Genomic DNA, 21,323 nt, shown 5'->3' on the forward strand with positions numbered 1-21,323 from the left:
AGGCTGGTGCTCTATCGCTTGAGCCGCAGCTCTCCTTGCAGATTTTTGATGGTTCATGGGAGATGAGTCTCATGGACTTTCCTGCCCAGGCTGGCTTGAGCCATGGTCCTCAGCTCTCAGCCCGGTGAGGAGCTGGGATGGCAGGCAGGAGCCACCGTGCTCTGCCACCCTTGTCTCTCGCTGGGCCTGGTGTAGGAGTAGCCCATTGCTTTGCTGGCTTCTGATCCCCACAGCTTTCCACGTGGAGATCCCCCCACTGCCCTGCCGGCCCAGGACGTGCCCAAGCCCCTTTGTGGCTGTGGTCCCCAGCCCCCATTTTTCACATGGCCTCTTCTCCCTCATCCTTCCCAGGCCTCTGCCGATGCTCACACGTCTCCATGTGCTCCAGCCTCTGCTGGTCAGGGCTGCCCTGCTCCCTCTGCCAACGCTCTGCTCTGTCTTCGAACCTGGTGCTCTCACGCCATCCTCCCTCACCTCCCACCTCCCCCACGCAGCCCCCAGCTGGCTTGGGCACCCTCAGCACCAGCCCAGGGGAGGACCCTCAGCACCAGCCCAGCACCAGCCCAGGGGAGGACCCTCAGCACCAGCCCAGGGGAGGACCCTCAGCACCAGCCCAGGGGAGGATCAGCTGTTGTTGAATGAGCACAGTGCGTGTGCAGGCCGGGGTACCCAGCCCCACTGTGGAGCTAGCGCCTGTAAACCACCCTGGCTCCTGGTGGGGCTGGCTGGGCGTGCGGTGCGGACACAGGGCACGCAGGTCAGGGCGTTTGTGAGGCCGCAACACCTTGCGTTCATGACGGTGTTAAGGCTCTTGGGGAAGAGTCAGGGGTCGTTTTCCTTGCTAGGCTGTGGCTGCCAGTCCCCAGGGGCGGCTGCCCTCCTGCTGCCACTGCAGCTGCACACTGGAAGGGCCGCCGCAGGCGCACAAGCGGGCCCAGGAGCGTGCAGGCCGAAGGGACCACCGAGACACACACTCTGGGGCTCAGGTCAAATCCTTCTCACTTCCTGTCTGCGTAACCTTGGCAATTCCTTTCTCCTCTCTGCACCTCCGTCTCCCCATGGGTAGCAAGAGGATGGTGCTGGAAGCTTCACCGTTTTAGTGTTGTGCACCTCGGGCACATCGCCTGACAAATGGAATCAGCCCAGGTGCCCATCAACATGCATGGATAAAGAACACGTGGTATGTGTATACTATGGAAGATTACACAGCTATGAAGGAAAAGGAAATCATACCTGTGACTGGAAGATGTTGTACTGAGTGAGACAAGGCAAGCTCAAAATCAAAATATTAGGTGTTTTCACTCATATGTGGAAGGAAGACCTAAATGACACACTCTCCCAAAGGACATCATGCACACATGTATATTTACCCACATACGTTTATGTATACATGGGTAAACACAGAACATCAGACCACAGAACTATTTAGGAGAAGGGGAAGGGGGAAAAGAAGGTGAATAATTTTGTAATACATTGCCAAGATATATGAAAACAGCTGGTGTCACGCCTGTCATCCTAGCTACTCAGAAGGCTGAGATCTGAGGATCACAGCCCAAAGCCAGCCCGGGCAGGAAAGTCCATGAGACTTGGTGAGCTCTTTATGACAGCTTCGTCTTGGGCTGGGGGCTTGGCCCAGGCTGCCCAGTGGCTGGGCCTGGCCAGTGCCCCCCAAGGCTCTGCCCAGGCTCGGTGGTGCCTGCTGGCTCAGCAGAGGGGTGCCCACCGGAGCAGTCCCACATCTCATTAGTCCCTGTCCCCCAACGGAGGCATGGAGCCCCGGGGTTCCCCCCCGCCCCGCCCCGCCCTGGCCCCATGCTAGACGGAGCACTGTAGAGGGACACGGAGTCTACTGGGTCATGGCCACAGTGCAGCCCTGCCCTCCCTCCACACCAGCCACGTCTCCTACACCTCTACTTCCAGGCTCAGCTCTCCCTGTGGGGCCCAGCACCCCTTCTTTGAGGCCTGCAGGTCCAGTAGCCCCCCCCCCCACCATTTCTACCGAGGAGCCAGGTCCCCTGCCCGTCCCTCCCTTTCATCTTAGCGAATGGGGCAGAGGTAATGGCGCCGGCCAGCGGCAGCCCCTCGGCCCCGAGGCCTCTGCCCACCTGCTGTGTGGGGCAGCCTGACTGGGTGGCTGAGCAGGGCCGTCCAATGGGGGTGTGGAGGTGTAGGGGACCCCAGCCTAGGATGGGGGCCTTAGGCCTCCCCCTAGCAGGCCTTGGAGGGTCTGCTGGGCGGGCCCCGCAGCGGCTGTTGGGCCAGGCGGGCGGGAATGTAGGGCAGGCTGGAAAAAGAGGCTGGAAGCTGAGAGCCAGTGTTTGTGCTGGCTGCGGCGGGTGCGCCCCGCCTGCATTTGATTCTCTGCTGAGCTGGAGTCCCGGAAGCCAGGGGGACGCCGGGCAGAACGCTTTGTACCTGAGGCCAGCAAGCGTGGTGGCCTCAGCTGAACCAGGCGCGGACCCTCGGCCCAGCTTGAGGCGCAGGTGGAAAGGGCCTCGCCGCTCCCGCTGGCCGCTCTCTGGCTGGGCCTGTCCCCTCGGCCACTCCCCGCACCCACCAGGGCCCTGAGCTCCAGGTCTGAGAACTCAGGGCTCCCTCGTGCACCGGCTCCCAGGATCCCGACAGGGCCAGTATGGTTCTACTACCCTGCGTCCTCTCACCTGCCCCTCTGCGCCCCGAGAACGCACAGGCCCACCCACTGCTGTGGGGCTCCAGAGCTCCTTCACCTCCCTTCCTCCACTCCACACAAGGCCGGCCCCCAAAACCAGGCTGGTTAGGCTACTCTGAGCCTGTGTCTACACCTATGGCCACCTGAGGTCTATTCACCCATGTGAATAGCCCAACCTCTCCATGTGTCCACCTATCCATCCATCCACCTACCTATCCATCATCCATCCATCCACTATCCATCTATCATCCATCCATCCACTCATTTAGCTATCTATCCATCCCTTCACTTATCCACCTGCCCATCCATCCACCCACCCATCCACCATCCATCTATCATCCATTTACCCACCCACCCAACCATCCACTTACCCATCCACCATCCATCCACTTACCCATCCACCATCGATCCATCCACCCATCATCCATCCATCCACCATCCATGTCTACCCATCCATCCAACCACCCATCATCCATCCATCCATTTATTCATCTGTCATCCATTCATTCACCATCCATCATCCATCCACCCATTCATCTACCATCTATCTATCCATCCATCCATCCATCCATCCATTCATCTACCATCTATCTACCCATCTACTCATCCACCATCCACCATCCATCCATCATCCATCCCATCCATCCACCTTCTATTCATCCAGTCACCCATCCATCATTAATTCATACACCCATCCTCATCTATCCATCATCCAATCCATCCATCAGTCCATTGGCTTCTTCTTTCAGTAGACATTTGTGCTTCCCCATGGCAGAGCCTCCATGGGGAACTGTCTACCTCATCCCTGCCTCGTTTCCCTCTGTGTTGGCCCTCCCTACCTGTGGTGGCTCCTCACTGAGCAGCACTTGTCTGTGTAGCCTTCTGTGCTGACTGACCCTGATGCCATGTCCTCCCTGCAATGGCTCATCCTAGACCTTCTGTGCTTCTCTTCTTTCTGGAACATTCTGGAGCACCATCTATGCATGGGCACCTCCTCAGTTTTTATCTTTAGCTCTTTTTAGACTCTCCCCTTGCGGCTCGTGACAGAGCCCTCCCTGGGCCATCTCGGCGGGATCCAGGGGTGTGTTGAGCAGGTTGTCCCTCCTGGTGTGAGGCCCCTGTTCGTCCAGGCCCACTGCTTGTCCACCCCACGTCCACTCGCCCTGCCGTCCCCCCAGGGCAGGGTATGGCCTGACCTCTGTTCACCACTCAGCACTTGCACTGAAACGTTCTCCCTGAAAGTGAAGACACTGCCAGGCCGCACCCCCGCTTGCCTCACCTCCCTGGGGCCTGGGCGACCAGGCGCCCGACACGGTGAGCTGGTACCTCTCCCACAGGCAGCAGTTCCGATTCTACCTGCTGGCACGAGGTCGGCACTGCCCCATGGCACTGCCTTGCCCTGCGGTAATGTGATATTCAACATGGAGGGGGCCGCCTGCAGGAACCGTCCAGGGTATGCTCCCGGACAGACGGCGGGGACCTGTGGGTGCCATGTTGGGGTCAGCCTAGTAGACAAAAGGCTGAAGACCCAGGGCAACTCCCTGAGCCCATGAGTGGCCATCTAGGGAGACCACATATCCTGCTCCTGCATCTACCCAGCCCAGCCTTTTGTTTAGGGAGAGCTTCTACTCCCAGGCCTCCTCTTAGTTTATATATTGAGCTTTTTTGCTCAAGTCTAGTGCTCCAACACTTGAGCCACTACCACTAAGTTTGCTACTTCCAGCTTTTTTTTTTTTTTGGGTCCGGTAGTGGGGCCTGAACTCTGGGCCTGGGCGCTGTCCCTCAGCTCTTCAGCTCAAGGCTAGCGCTCTACCACTTGAGCCACAGCACCACTTCTGGCTTTTTTCTTTTTGCTTATGTGGTGCTGAGGAATCGAACCCAGGGCCTCGAGCATGCAAGGCAAGTGCTCTATCACTGAGCCACCTTCCCAGCCCTACTTCCAGCTTTTTGATGGTTAACTGGAGGTAAGAGTCTCATGGACTTTCCTGCCCAGGTTGGCTTTGAACTGTGATCCTCAGATCTCAATAGCAGGGATTACAGATGTATACACCAGCACCTGTCTCTGCTTCCTTCCTTTACTGGCTTGATGTCCTCCTCAGTCCTCCCCATCCTCCCCACTGATGGCTTCTGAGCATGCTGGTGGGCATGCAGGCTGCTATACCACACTCTGTTTTCTGTCTTTGTCCTCCAGCTCCCCAGGGTCAAAGAGGGCCACCTATCTTGCTGTACTAGTGTCTGGTACACAGCAGGTGCTCAATAAAGATTTTCAGGATGAGATGCACAAGCCACACACCAGGAATGGCTTAGATCTCGGGTGGGGCGGGGAGGGTACAGCTGGCTGATGGGCCTGGTCCACATGTATGCTCAGCCAGGGGTAGGTGTGCAGCCTCAGATGGCTGGCTGTGCTGGGAGTGAGGAGCCTGGGCACTGGTGCTGGGGCAGAATCTGAGTTTGTGGCAGGGACTTGGGGCAAAGTTGTAGGCTACAGGGGGGCAACAGCCAGGCCTTTCTACTGCGGCAGCCCTGGGCAGCTTGCCTGCATTCCAGGGGCCAAGACACCCCAGCCTCCCTGTCATCCCGGCCTCAGTCCTGGCCTGAAATGGGGGCCCCATGACTCAGCCACTGCGGGCTGAGCTGCAGCTGCAGCCCCCAGCCCCGGCCCACACCCAGGACGGGGCCTCTCTCCCTTCCCTCCTTCCGTCCCTCCCTCCCTCCCGCCCTCCCCTGCTTCCGTCCTGCTCCCAGGACGGATTCCTTGAATTTGGAACCTGAAGCTGGAGCCAGGTTGGAGGCGGGGCCCTGGGCTCATGCTGGTGTCAAGGCCTGGGATGTGGAATCCAGCCCTGGTCCTGGCCCGTGGCATTGGCTGGTGGGGACACAGAATTGCTTGGCACCACCACATCGCCGGGGTGGGTCTGCCCCTGGCTGCTGCTGTCTTGGGGACACTTGGCCCCACTTGACATTCTAGTTTCCCAACCTGGTGACAGATACCACTTCCCAAACCTGTCCCTTCTGCCCCCTGAAATCAGGGCCCCCGTGAACAGAAGGCCCCTCTCCAGCTTCCCTCCTTCCAACACTGCCTCTACTTGCCCAGTTTGTGGGGGCACTCTGTGTTATGGGAGCCCTGGTGGCTGGAGGAGGCCTGGGAGGGAGAATCTCCCTGACCAAGGCTGGGGTCTGACGGGGCCAGTGATGGACAAGCAGGTCTTCCAAGTTTGGAGGGCGCCGTGTTGATGGAGGGCGTGTGATTTCAGGTCCCTTTCCGGTCCTCTAGCTTCTGGGAACAAAGCAGGACAGCGGCGGTCCCGGCTTCCAGTGCTCCTCCAAGGTGGCTCCAGGGTCCTATCAATGGCCACCTCCAGCTTTGCCAGCTCCATCCACCTTTCCCCTCCTCCTCGGCCCGCCTCACCTGCACTCACAGCCCGGAGAATTCCTCCCATGCCAAGGGGAGTTTGTGCTGGGGAGTTTAGGCCAGGCCAAGATGGAGGAGCAAAGTGGATGGTGCTAGGCAGGACCCTACCACTCACTGGACCCCCTGCCGCTGTGCCCCTCTGCAATGGCAGGAGGCCTCAGGCCCCACCAACGCCTTCTCCCCCTCAGTGGCTGCCAGCCCCACCCCTCACCCCAAGCCACCAGCATCCCACATCCCAGCGGGCCCTGGGGGCGCAGGCTCTGCGGGTTGTCCAGTGCCCTCAGGGCCACCAGTGCCCCAGCTGCTACCTTCACCGGCATGGCTCTCCTCACCTGCCCCCTCCCCCCATCTTCAGTGGGGGTGGGGAGCCGTGACAGCCATGGTGGTCCAGCTCCATGACCAGGAGGCCAGAACCCCGATTGGCCCCTGCCAGCGGTCTGCCCACCTGGAGGTCCCGCCCGGCCCGCTTGGAGCCTCTGGGTTTTCCTCCCTCTTTCACCTAAGATGAGCCGAGCTCTTCTGGCCAGCAGCCCTGCTGCCCCCAGGGCTGTGTCTGTGGCGGAGTGTCCTTGGGGATGGGAGGCTGAGGGCCGTGGGGGTCCTGAGAAAGCCCACAATGCTCGGAAGGTGAGGGGAAGGGCGGGGAGGCCTCCACCCAGGAAGGAGGCCCTGCCTGGCCTGTGCTGACCCTGTGAGCTACTGGGAGATTCAGGCCTGTCCTGAGGTTCCCAGCCCACCCTTCCTGTGCCTGGGGCCTGGAGGAAGAGGTGGCGGGGACACCAGCCAGGGAGACACGGGCTGACGGGGTTGGGTGTATCCCACAGGCCTCAGGAGGAGCGGGCCCTCAGCCTTGTGGTCGCAGGTTTCCCCATTATTGCCTGAGGTCCGGGGCCTTGGAGACCATTGGAGGTGCTGCTCAGGTCTGGAGGCCTGCCCAGGCCCCTCTGTTACCCCTGGCTACCAGACGGCTTATGCCTGCATGTCCTCGCTCATCACCGCCCTGTCCTGTACAATCCAGCCCTGGCTCTCTAGGAGGTTCCAGTCCAAGTCCACGCACACAGTGTAAAGAGCCGGCTGCCGGCCTCTTTCCTCAAACTCCTGCTGATCTCACCTAGCACACCCTCACTGTGGCCCCCCAGAGCCACAGTGTGGTGGACGCCCTCTCCCTTCATCTCACCGGGACATTGACAATCCCCACGGGAAGGCAGAGCCTTCTTACCAACAGCCCGCCAGCCCGCCCACCCGCCACGGGAAGCTCCAACTGTGAGTGAATGGCCCATTTTGCTGTGATAGCCTCACTCCCCCACCCCCAACACGTCCTCAGCCTTCTCCCAGGCTCTCAGCTTTCCCCCGTATTTCTTTGTTTTTTTTTTTGGGGGGGGGGTCCGGTCTGGGCCTGGGCGCTGTCCCTCAGCTCTTCAGCTCAAGGCTAGCGCTCTACCACTTGAGCCACAGCACCACTTCCGGCTTTTTATCTTTTTGATTTTGTGGTGCTTAGGAATCGAACCCAGGGCCTCGTGCACGCAAGGCAAGCGCTCTGCCACTGAGCCACCTTCCCAGCCCCTTTCCCCCGTATTTCTAAGGCACACAGTTCTATGGCCACTCCTCACCTTTTAACATGACAGTCTAACATGGAAGTTTAGAGATTTTGCTCATACCTCTTGCCATTCCTTTATCTTCTCAATATAGTTACATTTCCAATGTAGCTAAATGTCTATGGCTTGTCCTCTAGAGAAACACTATGTAATGCTTTCATTGCTATGCATTGCTATATTATTTTTGGCTGAGTCACATGATTGGCTACGATTACAACTTTTTGTTTTACCTGGAGTTAAGAATTGCCCTTGGGTTTTGCTTAGCTCTTTTAAATACATCTGTCACTAATCTAGTCTTGAACTTTCACAAGAGCTGTAAAATTTCTACTGAGCTTTGAGAGAACACTGGTCATCTATCAGCTTCATTGTTTATTTCTTTTTCTCTTGGAGTTTTAGCAAGGCTAGTGGTTCTCTAGTCCTGCTGAACAATTTTTTTTGAGGGGGGGGGGTAAGTTCTCTTGGTTTTTAAATTCCATGTTTCCTCTTCCTGATTTTTCCTCTCAATTTTGCTGGAACACATAACCCAAGCAACTTTTTTTTGAGAAAAGACAATGTGGGAGATGAAAGTTTGGCTGTACACGTCTGCAAGCACCTTCATTCCACTCTCCTGAGCGAGAGTGCGACACATTGTAGACATCTAAATCGGAAGCAACTTCTTCCTTTAACAGTGTGCAGACAGTGTCCCTTCCTTTGTGTGCCAGCTTCCCGAGCTGCTATGGAGAGGCTGGACGTCATCTTGTGTCTGTGTGTGACCTACTTTTTCTGTCGGTCTGGAACACAAGATGGTGTTCTGTCTGAAAGAGCAATGGTGGATCATGGGGCCTTCTGGGAGTGGAGTCAGGAAGGGAGCTCTACTTGTCAGCACGGAGGAGTTGGTTGCATTTCTGTGATCAGGCTGCACCCCCAGCTGCTTTGGCAGGGGGGTGGGGTGGGGAGACTCCTCCTCAGAGATGGAGCCTCCTGCCCGTGGCTGGGTGGGGTCAGCCAGTGCTTCGCTCCGCTCGAGGGCCAGAGGGCCTGGCAAGCACCTGCCACTGAGTACCGGGAGACTCCTCTCTCTCTCTCTCTCTCTTTCTTTCTCTGTCTCTGTCTCTCTGTCTCTGTCTGTCTCTCTGTCTCTGTCTCTGTCTCTCTCTCTCTTGGTTAATTGGAGATAAGGGTCTCCCAGACTTTCCTGCCCTGGCTGGTTCTGAGCCACAACCCCAGACCTCAGCCTCCGAGTAGTTAGGATGACAGGTGTAAGGTGCTGGAGCCTGACTTTTTTTTTTTAATTAAATTTTTGGGCCTACTCTGGTCTTTTCTCCCAGTCTCTGTCCTGGGTGACTTCAATGGCCTGTTTCTTATTCTATTTAACCCCTTCGATGCCTTTCCTGCCATCGTTGTGGAGTTTAGAGGGCATGGAGTATGTGTGTTTGTCAGGGTTAGCAGCCCTTTCCACCTGCGCTTTTAGCTTTGGCACCTTGCTCGCTGGTGACTGGTGACTTCTCTGTCACTGTCTCCCACCCCAGGGCCTCCTACAGCCCGGCCAGGCCCTCGGAGCCACCGTCCCTGGTTTGCTTTCAGTTCACAGGCCTCCTCCTGTCCTTCGGGGACACGCATTGCCCGTGGTGGCTGCCCAGCCGAGCTCTTGCCCTGCGCCTTTGTGGGTGAGTGCACCCTGGGCCCCTGGCCACAGCATGTCAAGCTCCATCCTCTCCACAGTGGCAGTGCCCAGATCGGATGCCCAGGACCGGCCCACACCCCCGAGTTCCGGGCATCACTGGACAGAGGCTGCCTTCCCTGCCCTCTGTCTCAGGGAACAGCCAGCTCCAAGGAGCCCTGCCCTGCCCTCCTCCAATGTCCTCTGCCCTCCAGACTGCGGGACACAGGTCCCCAGGCACCCCTGGGGCACTCTGCTTCACCCAGCACCCTTGAATTAACGTGTGCTTGCCACTTGTCCCCAGGGGCCCTGCAGGGACCACTGCCGTCGGTCAGTGGACAGAGGGAAGCTGGCCGGTGGCTTCTGTGGGGGCTGGACGGGGGAGGGGCTGCCCCAGCATGCCCCTCTCTCTGTCCCACTGTGGGAGCACTGTGGGTGGAGGGACAGGACAGAGGATCAGGTCGCTGTGGACAGAGAAGTCCGGGGTCTGACCGCTGTGCCCCGCACACACGGGCCCTGGCTCTTGTGCTGGCCGCAGGTGCAAAGCTCTCTCCTGACTGGGCTTCCCCTGTCACATCTCAGCATGGCTGCCGGCCGTGTCCCCTCCCAGTCCACCCCAGCCCTGCCCCACACAGCCCTGGCCAGACCCAGCCCTCCCCTGCTGTGCTCCGCGGCTCCCACGCCCCAGCTTGACCTACCCGCAGCCGACCTCCGGACCCAGCGGCTCGTGCCTCATCACCCGCCTGCCCCTCACCCGGCCGCACTCTGCAGACCGCCACACCCCACCCCTACTGCGCCTAGCATGTCCTCCATGCCCTCCATGTGCCCTGTGTGCCCCGGGTGCCCCCGTGCACACCCCTGTGCCCCGGCATCCTCCTGTAGCCCCCACCTCCCCCAACCCCATGTGCCCCTCGTACACCCCAGTGTCCCCTGTGGCTCCCGTGGGCCCATGTCCTCCCCGTGGCCCCGTGCCCCCTCCGGGCCCTGTGGCATCAGTGTTGCAGCATGGAATCACAGTGCTCCCCACCCTCACCCCAGCCAGTGCTCTCTTGGCTCCTGGGCAGGGGTGGAGCTGGCACTGCCATGAGGTCCCTGCCGCCCTGGTGCCCCGGCCTTCTGCCTCCTGCCTCCCCTCTGTGCCCTTCTGTGGGGCCGGGCAAGACCTGAGGTGCAAGGGAGGAGGGGGGAGGGCAGGGGGGAGGGCAGGGGGAGGGCAGGGGGGAGGGCAGGGGAGGACGTGGCTACCGGCCGGTGCCCTGCCAGGGCCTGCGCCCGTCAGTGTGGAACCCCACTTTGGTTTCCATCCGGGCTGCCAAGTGGAGGCTGTGGGGCCTGGCTGGAGTTCTGACCCTGGGAAGTGGAGGGAGGGGGCCTGGGGCCCCGCACCCCCTCTCCTCTCCCCTGCTGTCCAAGGAACCAGCCGAGCGCAGGGCTTTCACATGCAGTGGACACGGAAGCAGCATTCCCTCGGAGAGGCCCCCCGCCCCCCAATAATTACTCAAGACATTGGCACGAGCCAGGCCTGGTTAGGTAACAGGCGGCTCGCTCGCTCGGGAGACTTATAACTCACAGGCAGTTACACAGAATCTCCGCAGACAACAAAATCGTTTCCAGGAGGGGGGTGAGGCCTCGGGGAGAGGTTACGGGGGCAGGAGGGGCTGAGACCAGCTGAGGCGGGGGTGGGTGGGGGTCTGAGAAACCCTGGGGATGTAGAGTGGGGGCTAGGGGTGCTGGCCAGGATGGGCGCCTGGCCCCCTCGGCGCGCCTCCCCCCACCCTCGCCCAAGTTCATGGAATGGGAGGCCCGGGTCCTGTCTGAGAGTGAGCCGAGCACCAGATAAACTCATTCATACTGGAGCGTGAATGACTGCCGGGGCGCTCCTTCCCTCGGCACCCAGCCTGCAGAACATAATTAATTGTCTGTTTACTGTCCGTGGCTCACACGGTACGTGGCTTCCTACTTTCCCCCGTGTTCCCAGTGCCTAGCGCGCAGCAGACGTTAAAAAAAAATAGCTCCTAAGGACCCTGGTGACATCTCACCCAAAGAAGGAAGCATCCATGCAGTGATCGGCAGAGATTTCAGGCACGGGCGGGGCACCCTGGCGGGGGGGGGGGGGGGGAGGAGGGGGAGGGGGAGGCACCCTGGCAGAGGCGGGCCGGGGCCCAGGCACAGAGGGGTGATGGGGGGAGGCCTCGGACCTCCCACGGAAGACACTCCTGTCCCTGCAAGGTTGCTGAGCTGGGCGGGGGCCGGCAGGAGAGGACCAGGAAGGTGAGGTGACCCCCGCTTCCTGGGGCTGAACCCCGGCATCCGGGCAGCAGAGCGTGGGCCTCCAAGCACCAGCGCCTGGGCCACAGGGGCCCCACGGGCTCAGCACAAGGCCCTCCGCGGGCACTCAGCCCCGTCCCTTCATGGGGTTGTGCCACTCTACCTTCTGTCTCTGGCTGCGGGAAGCCTCTGTGGCTGCCCAACCCAGCGCACGGCTGTCTCCTGACCGACACCGGTGACCGGATGCAGGTTCTCCGCTGGGCAAAGCCAGCTTCCGTCCAGCCAGGTCTCGCGTGGCCCCGGAGCATCCGGGAGCCAGTGGCGGAGCAGCAGGGCTCTCCTGGAGCCCCAGGTGGGCGCAGAGTGGACACAGGTGAGCATGGCATCAGGACACCACCAGCGACACCAACCTCGCTTTCCTGTCCCCACCCTTGGGATTCCCCCCCACTCCCGCCCCCTCCAACCCCACCCCCTTCCTCTCTCTGCTTTCTACAGGGAACCTCATCCGTGCGTGCCACTCTCAGCTCCAACCTGCCTCTGAGCCCCCCTCCCACCACCCCACAGAGCCCACGAGGACCTCCTGGAGTCACGGCCCCCCTCCCACTGCCCCACAGAGCCCACGAGGACCTGGAGTCACGGCCCCCTCCCACCACCCCACAGAGCCCACGAGGACCTCCTGGAGTCACGGCCCCCTCCCACCACCCCACAGAGCCCACGAGGACCTCCTGGAGTCACGGCCCCCTCCCACCACCCCACAGAGCCCACGAGGACCTCCTGGAGTCACGGCCCCCTCCCACCACCCCACAGAGCCCACAAGGACCTCCTGGAGTCACGGCCCCCTCCCACTGCCCCACAGAGCCCACGAGGACCTCCTGGAGTCACGGCCCCCCTCCCACTGCCCACAGAGCCCATGAGGACCTGGGGTCACGGCCTCCCTCCCACTGCACCGTATTCTCCACAATGACCTCCAGAAGACAAGGCTGTGAGACCCTACATCGGCTTCTACCTGTGTCCCCAACACTTGCCCCCCACTTCTCCTCCAGGATCCCCTCCGTTGGTGCTCAGTGGAATAGAATTATGAGCTCAGCTATGTGTGTGTATGTGTGTGTGGAGGTGTGTACGTGTGTGTGTGTGTGTGTGTGTGTGTGTGTGTATAAGAGACAGAAAGGGGAGGAAGGGGGAGGGGGAGAAAGAGAGGGAGGGGGTAAGAGAAAGAGACTGTGTCCTTGCAGGACGCACTTGCCATGCAGCTCCCGTGGCCTGCCTGTCCCACGCCCCAGCTGCACCCTGGTAGCCCTTTGCTGGTTGTTGGCAACATGCCAGCCTCGTAGTTCCCTGATTTCTCCATCTGAGACTTCATTCATGAGCCCCTTTCTAGGCAAGGCTGGGTTGGAACGCTCATGCGTCCTGCTTATCCTGGATTTCTATGTCTCTGCATGCTATACCTGGGGCCCTGAGGGGCCTGGACTCTACCACACTGTGTCCGCGCTCTGCAGGCACCGGTGGGTACTGGTACCCCCTCCTCCCAAGTGTGTTCTAGGGCTCAGCACTGTGCGTTCTTTCCCAGTGAGGCCTCCGTGCCCAGCCCTGCTCCCACCTGGGCTGGAGCCCTGGGGACTGGGTTCAGGATTCTCTTGGCCTCATTCTGCAGAGGAGTCACATTTTCAGGAACACATCCCCCATAACCTTCTAAGAATAGATGTGGAAAGCAAACTTTATAAATTCCCCAGTGTCTGGAGGCACCTCTATCACATTTGCCCTTTGCCAGACACTTGGGCTGGGTATAGAATTCCCATTCTCTTCTGAGGTGTCCTGCCCAGATGTCCTCTCCTGTGAGGCCGCGGTTGGCCGGTCACAGCTGGCTTCTGGAGATGTTTTGGTGTGCTGCCCTGGGAGGCAATGGTCTGGTCTCTCCTGTGGGGATTCAGGGACCCCTGTCCTCCAGTCCTTGTCCCGGGAGCTTGCCTGTCCTCCCTCAGCCCACACCCCCGGGCCATGCTCAGCCCTCTACTTCCTTTCAGTCCATGAGCTGGTTGTGTTCCTGCCTCTGGGCCTTTGCACGGGTCATGGCTCCATCTGGAAGGCTCTCTCCATCCTTTGTGCTTGGCTCGGCTAATTAGCACATGTCCTTTGTGTTCACCTCATTAGAAGCCTGGGTGAGGTCATGGCCCTGCGCTGCTGCTCCCGTGCTGCTCCCACCCTGCCTCCTCTCACATTCTTCATCGCAAGGGCCTTGGCTTCCTCACTTCTTCAAGGTCTGTTCTGCCACATGGGCCACGCGAGTGGTGTCTCTGGTGGCCACACTGTGCTGAGCGGCCTGGGGTGGGGCCGTTTGGTGGAGGGTAAGGAAGCACCTTCAAGGTGGCTCCTCCAGCACCAGAGGGCAGCCAGGCAGAGGTGTGTGCTGGCCCAGGGAGAGGCAAGGCAGGGGCTGAGGCAAGGGATAGGTGAGGCAGGGCGGGCCTCTGGGGGAAAAGGGCTGGAGAGGAGGGCCTGGGTCCCCATGACAGTGAGGGCCAGTGTGTTCCTGCCTTGGTGGGCTGTTTGGAGGGCCCCTCCCTGATGACCTCCCTGGTGAGCCCACCCAGCACTCCCGGGACCCCCAAAAATTACACCCACAGCCACCCACAGCCACAATTCAGGACACACCATGGCTTCCATAGTCCCAGACCTTCTATGCTGATGGTGTGAGGATTTGATGGGTACATATACATACACACATGTACACACATATACACATACACACATGTACACATACACATACACTCACACACGTGCACACATACACATACACACATACTCAGGATGAACAGGAACAAAATGACTCAATTCACATCACAGAGAGGACTCCACTAGCAACATCACAATCACTGGGGCTTACCCAAACAGTGATTGTGGGTACCAAGGAAAGTTCCATCAGCTTCTAGAAGCTTGTTCTTGGAAATCAAGTTGGCAATTGGCAATGAAAACCAGCCAGCTGAGGCACATGGAAGTAACAAAGCACGTTTTTATGACTGTCTTTGATTACAGAGAAAACAAGGTGACAAATGAAACCTAAGAATGGATCTACACAGACAGTTTTATAAATGGAAATGTGGTGGTGCTGCCAAAGCCATGTGTAGAGGAACACTGATAGCAGGCTTAGAAAATCAGAAAGATTTACAACTTCCAGCTCTACAAACTAGAAGGAGAATGCTGAAATAACTAGAAAGGATAAAGAAGAGTAAAAAGTTGCTAGAGAGAAAGGAGAACATTACTAAAGCTAAGGGACGGAGAGGAACAAAAAAGTAGATTGGGGAAACAAAACCAAAATGCCGGCAATTCAGAGTCACTAAAATAAACTCTAAGCAGGTAGAGGAACAGAGAGAGTCAAGGAGCTGCAGGGAAGAGTAACTCTAGACCCTGAGGAGATTGATTATACGTGGTGATGATGCATCCTTTCAAATCAATAAAGTTGAAGACTCACCATGATGAATACATGGGCTGAATGAAATAGAGATCCACAATAAACACAAGTCTGCTGGAGAGACCGCAGCACCAGCGCCCTCCTCGCCACCAGGCTCCAAACAGCCCAGATTTTGGGGGGACGTCTACCGTATTTTCACAAAACAGATACCATGTAACACACAGAACAGATAACAAGCCACATCCAGACGGAATGCTTCCTTTAGCACAGGCCAACCAGAAGGCGCTTAGCTCAAAACCAGGCACAGACGCCGGGCAAAGGAGCATGAGTAAATTCTAGGCCCAAATCTTGAAGACACGCAGGAGCTGATGTGACCTCCCAGCATTGTTGGGTCACATGCTATGAGAGGCCGAGGGCCGCGTGCACGACAGTCCCTCGGGTCACAGCTCTTCGTGACACCGTGGCTGGTGTGGATCGTGTAAAGATGGCTGTGATGACCACACATGGTGGCATTCCCAGGACACACCCTGGTTGCTAAGGGATACGCATCTAAATAGAGGTAGTAGAGGTCAGCTTGGGAGCACAAGGAAGGCTGGACAGTGGGAAGGGCCCCAGGTTCCTGTTCAGGGGAGGGTCAACAGGGCCATCCTGTCCTCCCTGTCCTCCGGGCTGCCCTTCTCCCCTCCCCCCCTGCACCTTGGCACGTGGCCAGCCTTGCAGCGGGCATGCCACCATGGGATGATCTTGCCGATGCGTCTGAGCATTGGTCACAGCCCATGGGGAAGGGCTGTGGCGATGGGGTCTGCCCTGATGCCGGAACACAGGGGCCGACGCCGCGTGGGTGGGAAAGGGGAGGGGAGGGGCCAGGTGGGGACAGGACACGGCCAACTGGGGACTCTCCAGTTGGTCCTTCACCGGGAGCGCCTGGCGCGTCGGGCTGGGTGGGTCCCCGAGCCGCCTTCCTCCAAGGCGACACGTGGCCTGGCCATCTGACGCGATTCTGGGGCCTGGGGTGGCAGGAGGGGCAGGCCAGCTGAGGAGTCCTGTGCAGTTGTGGGCACACTTGTCAGGGAGGGGGGGCATGCTGGCAGCTGAGAGCAAGCCCGGGGCGGGGGGGAGGGCAGGGAGATCCCCGGTCACCCGACCGGGCCTGGGGACAGGGGCTCGGGCAGCTGGCACGGAGGGCCCGACAGGTGGGCAGGGTTGGGGGCACGCGGCAGCTGGGTTGGGGGAACAACTGGAGGGGAGCCATGTGTGGGGTGGAGAGCGGCATCTGTGCAGGAGAAGGACAAAGGGGGTACTCAGCTCCTCGTGGGGGGGGGTGAGCCATGTGGCACCGGCGCTGACTGCGCGTCAACGATGCCTTACTGTCTCCACACGAAGACCTCTTTGCCTTTTCCGAGAACTTTCAGGAACCCTGCGCTGTGTGCATGGGAAGGTGCCTCCAGGATTGTGGGGGTGCAGCCTGAGTATGTCAGCATGGACCCCAGGGACCCCAAGAGGGAAGCTATGGTCTCCCTAGGGACTATAGTCTCCCAAAGGAGAAGCTACCATCCCCCAGATGGTCCCTGGGGCCCCCTGCTCCTCACCCTTGTCACGCCCTGCCCCCCCATGAAGCCAGAGGGCAGGGCCTTTGGGAGAGGGTGTGGGAGGGTAGGGGGGCTCGGGGTACGCTGCCCCAGAGAGAGAGAGAGAGAGAGAGAGAGCGCGAGAGCGAGCGCACGCAGCTGGGGTGGGGGTTGGTCAACAGTCCTGCCACTTCCTGTTGGGATCATGGGTTTTAACATCAGTGCACGTTCTGCTAGAGCAGAAGAGAGGCTTTGAGGATCAAGGTGTGGAAGGAAATGAAATGAGGTTCTCCCTGCAGTCCTCAGGGTGCGGGCGTCCGAGGCCTGGGTCCTCGATCCATCCTGGATCCCGCTTGTGGCTTTGAATCCGGTGCTCTGCCCTTGGCCAGGGGAGAGGCGTGCAGGGGTGTGTGTGGGGCTCTGCTGGGTTCCTGGTGCTCTGCTCAGGGCCAGGCCTGGGGCTGAGCCTGCCAACGGCCATGGTCTCAGGTACCAGGAACCCAAACAGAGGAAGCTGTTGACTCATGGGGTGGGCGGCGCTGGGGGCCGAGGGCTGGTCCTGATGGACACCGCCCAGCCCGTACTCCACACCCAGAAGGCACAGCCTCGGAGACTGGGGCCCGCGTCTTCCTGGGGTGTCCATGTCTGTGCCAATCTGGTGGCAATGGGGGAGCGACACACGGCCATGGCCCTTGCCCTGGGGTGCGATGGGGCTTTAAGGTGGTGCTCGGACTGGCTACAGCCACGGAAAGAGCCGGCGTGGGCTCCGTCCAACGGAGTTAAAAACATCTGACTGCGACCACAAAAATGCTGGCAGCGGGCACGGCAGGAAGGTTTTCCTGTCCACTACGAGTGTCGGCGTCTCAGGAGCCGCGCGCTGTTAACCCTTGGGAGGAGCCGGAGGTTGTGCAAGGGAGCCGCGGGGTCAGGGCTGGGACCATGGTGCCCCACTGGTGGGCATGGGGGGATTGCACCAAGGGCCGTGTCCCATGCGTCCTGGTGGTCAGGAGCCCCCCGGGCCTGCCTGCTGTGAGCCTGTCTACCTGGGCCCGGGGATGGGGGATAGGGGATGGTGCTGACCCCACACTCAGGGCCCAGGGAGACCCAGCTGATCCCCACAGGGGCTCAGCAGGCCTCCCCGACAGGTCCCCCACTTTTTAACCTCTGCCAGTCTGCCTTCAGGACCCCTGACCATCTCAGTCTTCGCCCCTTCCACCCACCCAAGTCTCTGGTACAAGGGGCCACACAGCCCTTTGCACTCCGGCCATAACGCCACAGCGTGAGACCCCTGTCCTGGAGGGAGGAGGGCTGGGCCCCCCGTCCCCTCCTCGGGGCTCGCTGCGCTCCAGCCCAGGCACCAGCTGTCCGCAGTTGTCTGTGGCGCCCCCGCCCAGCCGCTGTGCACGCTCGGGCTCTCCTGTGTCCCAGGCCTCGCTTGTCAGCGAACATGTCCAGCTGGCCCGGACCCCCGAGCCCTCACCCCAACACTCCAGCAGGTGTGCGGTGGCTCAGAGGCATTCCATTCTCAGCAGAGGCAGCTGTCGGACAGTCTGGAGACCCCCGAGCTGCCCGCCAGGAGCTCGGGGGGACCTAGTGGGAAGGGGGCTCAGCCCAAGCTGCTCCCCGCTCTTCCCCTCCATGCCAGAGCGGGGGCCAGGGGCCGGCAGCCCAGCCCCTGCTGGTACAGGGTGCAGACGGCCTTCCATGGATGTGCCGTGCCAGCCTGGGGCCGGGCGGGGGGGGGGGCACGGTGCCTCCGACATCTCTATCACTAGTGACCCAAGGACTCAGTTTTCCCTGACATTGGAAACTGAATAGAATGCCCTGTCCCCGACTCTAGAGGCTGCGAAAGGGGGCATGGGGGCGACACCTGAACCATGTGCAGGAGCCCCACCAAACTCCCTAGAACACACAGGCAGCCTGGGCCCTCGCGTGGGGCTCCAGGGAGGGTGTGTAGCATTGTAGTCTCACCCCCCCATGCCCTCCAGAGCTGGGTGAGGGCTGGCCACCCAGGCCCGCACTGCGATCCCTTACGCCAGCCTCGACCCCTTGTTCACCTTCCGACCACTGGGCTGCTGTGGTTTTGTCTGACGTCTCCGCAAAGGCCCACGTGTGCACGGCCCTATTTGGAGGGTCAGAAGTGAGGCTTTTGGAAAGGGGTTGGATCCTGAGGGCGTCGATGTCCTCCCGTCCTCAGCAGGCTAACTGATGAATGGAGGGGCAAGTTAAGAAACTTGCTGGACTCTTGGGCGGTGCTGAAAATGAGAGGTGAGTCTGATTGAAGGGAGTTTGTTCTGGGGGAGTGCCCTTGGGCTGCCTGGTTCCTGGTCCCCCCCCCCCCCACTCTCTCTGCTTCCTGGCTACCATGAGATGAACAGCTCTTCCCCACGATGTGCTCAGTGCTGGGCCTCCCTGGGCCCAGGAACACTGGAATCAAGTGACTCTGGGTGGAAACCTCTGAAACTGGTGCCTTGGGAGCCGAAATGAATCTTTCCTCCTTTAATCCCTCAGTCCTTTTGTCCCAACCATGAAGCCCATTAATGCAAAGGTACATCACAAGTGTGTTAGCCCTGACCACATATGCATGGAAAGACCCGGCTTGATGCCTGAGCTGCGTCAGGCACGTGTGAACAACGGTTGCTATGATAACATCGCCCCATGATCCACAAAGCTGGTTGTGCAGACAGCTGGCCATGGACTGAATAGCTGGACACTTTGTGGGGGTGTCCTGGACCAGGTCAGAGAAAAAGCCAGGCTGACCAGGAAGGAGAGGGAGCTGGGCTCCAATGGTACCTTCTCATAGGCAAGGAAGAGGTCTAGATCTTGGCAGGTGAGCAGAGTGGCAAGTTACAGGCAGATGGAACAGGAAGGGATGGAGTTTGGAGCCTATGGGATCCTGACAGAAAGCCTTGCTTGAGGTCACGTACTGAAGCATCCCTGCTATTTGTCCCTTCCTCCCTTCAGCTCTTACATATATCCTTCTTTTATTTTTTCCTTCCTTCCTTCCTTCCTTCCTTCCTTCCTTCCTTCCTTCCTTCCTTCCTTCCTTCCTTCCCTCCCTCCTTCCTTCCTCCCTCCCTCCCTTCTTTCCTTTCTTCCTCCCTTCTTCTCATCTATTAATCATTCCTTCCCTACCCACCTGCCTGTCCATCTCACCATCTATCTATCCATCCACCCACCATCCATCCATTCATCCATCTATCTACTCATCTGTCATCCATTCATTACTCCTCCCTCTCTTCCTCCCTCCTCCCCTCCCTCCCTCCCTCCCTTCCTCCCTCCCTCCCTCCCCTCCTTCCTTCCTGCCTCCCTTTCAACTCATTCTTCCATCTATCCAACTACTATTCATCCACCCATCCATCCGTCCACCCATCCATCTACTCACCTAACATCTGCCCATGCACGCATGCCTGTGTGCACCCACCCACCCACCTGGCAATGCACCCTGTATTCAGTCTTCAAGTCTCCCTTCTCCGCAGACACCCGCCCATGCGTACCCCCACTCCTTCACACCTGCCCCGCGCCGTGCCTGCCTTCCTTCTCACACAGCAGCAGCGGCCTCTGTGCGTCTTATGGCAAGGAGAGATCAAACACACTGATGACGCAGCCCTGGCCCTGGAGTGACAGCCTTCCCCCAACTAAAAATAGATCAAGACCAACCAAGATGCAGGTCCTCCCTCTGCTCCTTGTCTTGCCCCTGGAGTCTCCGTGTCTCTTGACAGGGTCACACTCAGTGTGGCTGAGTGGTCCCAGATCAAAGCGGATCATGGAAACAACAGGAAGGGCACCGGGCTGGGGAAGGGGTGAGTCGGGTGGGGGTGTGGATGGGCATCTGCTGGGGGAGCGGGCACGGCAGGCAGGTGTGGGGGAGGGAAGGAGCATGGCAGGGGGCTTTCTGGATGTGGACGGCAGGGGCCGCCAGGGTGAGTTCAGCCTGGCACCTGGTGGAGGCAGAGGGTGGAGAACGCTGTCCTGCATGGCACCCTGCGTTGACAGGTGAGGGCTGCTGAGCCGGGAGGGAACCGAGCTCTCCCAGCCCTTCCTCTGTGTCAGGTGCAGTGGCAGATCCCGGACTGCTGTGGGGCCGGAAGCCGAGGTTGGGTGATGAGAAGGGTCCCATGCTGGGGGCGGGGGGTGAGGGCAGGTGTGCATGTGCTTGGTGGGGCCATAAGGTGGGCCACGGTGCGGTTTCAGGATGGTATTTCTGCAGCCCAGAGGCCTTGAGGGGTCCCAGGAAGGACAGGGCGGGGTGGGGGGTGTGCTTTGGGAAGAGGAACTGGGGAGTTAGAGGCTGCAAGGCCCAGGAAGGCCAGGGCCCAGGCTGGGGGGGTGGGGCGGTGGGGAGCTTCGGGAAGAGGAGGCTGCGAGGCCCCGGGATTGCACTTTAGGAGGAGGGAGGCTGCCGGGGGCTTGGGCAGGGAGCACTATGGTCTGGTTTATGTTCTAAACATCCCTCTGGCTGCCGCATGGAGACAGGAATGTGGAGGGAGAGGGAGAGCCGGGTGCCCCTTGAGATGTGGCTGGCCCTCTTCTTTGGGAAGTACTGCCTCCGTACGTGCCGTTCCCGTCTGCCGGAGATGCCCTTCCGGCCCGGCAGAGGCTGTGGTGGAAGAGCAGGGCCTCAGGGCTGGGCAGGTGGAGGTCGACGTGTCCCCCCACCCGAATCGGGGCTGCAGGAGGCACGCTGCCAGCTGGGAAAGGCTCCCTGCTATTAGAGGGAGGAAGGGAGGACCCTGTGCTGGGAGAGAGGAGGCCTCCAGCCAGCCC

At 59.8% G+C, this 21,323-nt stretch overlaps 2 protein-coding genes across 3 annotated transcripts in view; both read right to left on the reverse strand.

Annotated features, from left to right (window-relative positions):
• Window positions 1–12,233, reverse strand: part of Dhcr7 (7-dehydrocholesterol reductase) — a 365,017-nt gene extending 352,784 nt beyond the window's left edge. The window contains exon 1 of the mRNA XM_042672590.1: window positions 12,210–12,233. The gene's annotated coding sequence lies outside the window, so the exon portion shown is untranslated. The remainder of the gene's footprint in view (window positions 1–12,209) is intronic.
• The window catches only part of Kcnq1 (potassium voltage-gated channel subfamily Q member 1), a 285,785-nt gene that overhangs the window by 3,160 nt on the left and 261,302 nt on the right, over window positions 1–21,323 (reverse strand). The gene's annotated exons all lie outside the window — the stretch shown is intronic.

Source organism: Dipodomys spectabilis, unplaced genomic scaffold (genome assembly GCF_019054845.1).
Source record: "Dipodomys spectabilis isolate Male_0828 unplaced genomic scaffold, ASM1905484v1 ptg000728l, whole genome shotgun sequence".
Lineage (NCBI taxonomy): Eukaryota > Metazoa > Chordata > Mammalia > Rodentia > Heteromyidae > Dipodomys > Dipodomys spectabilis.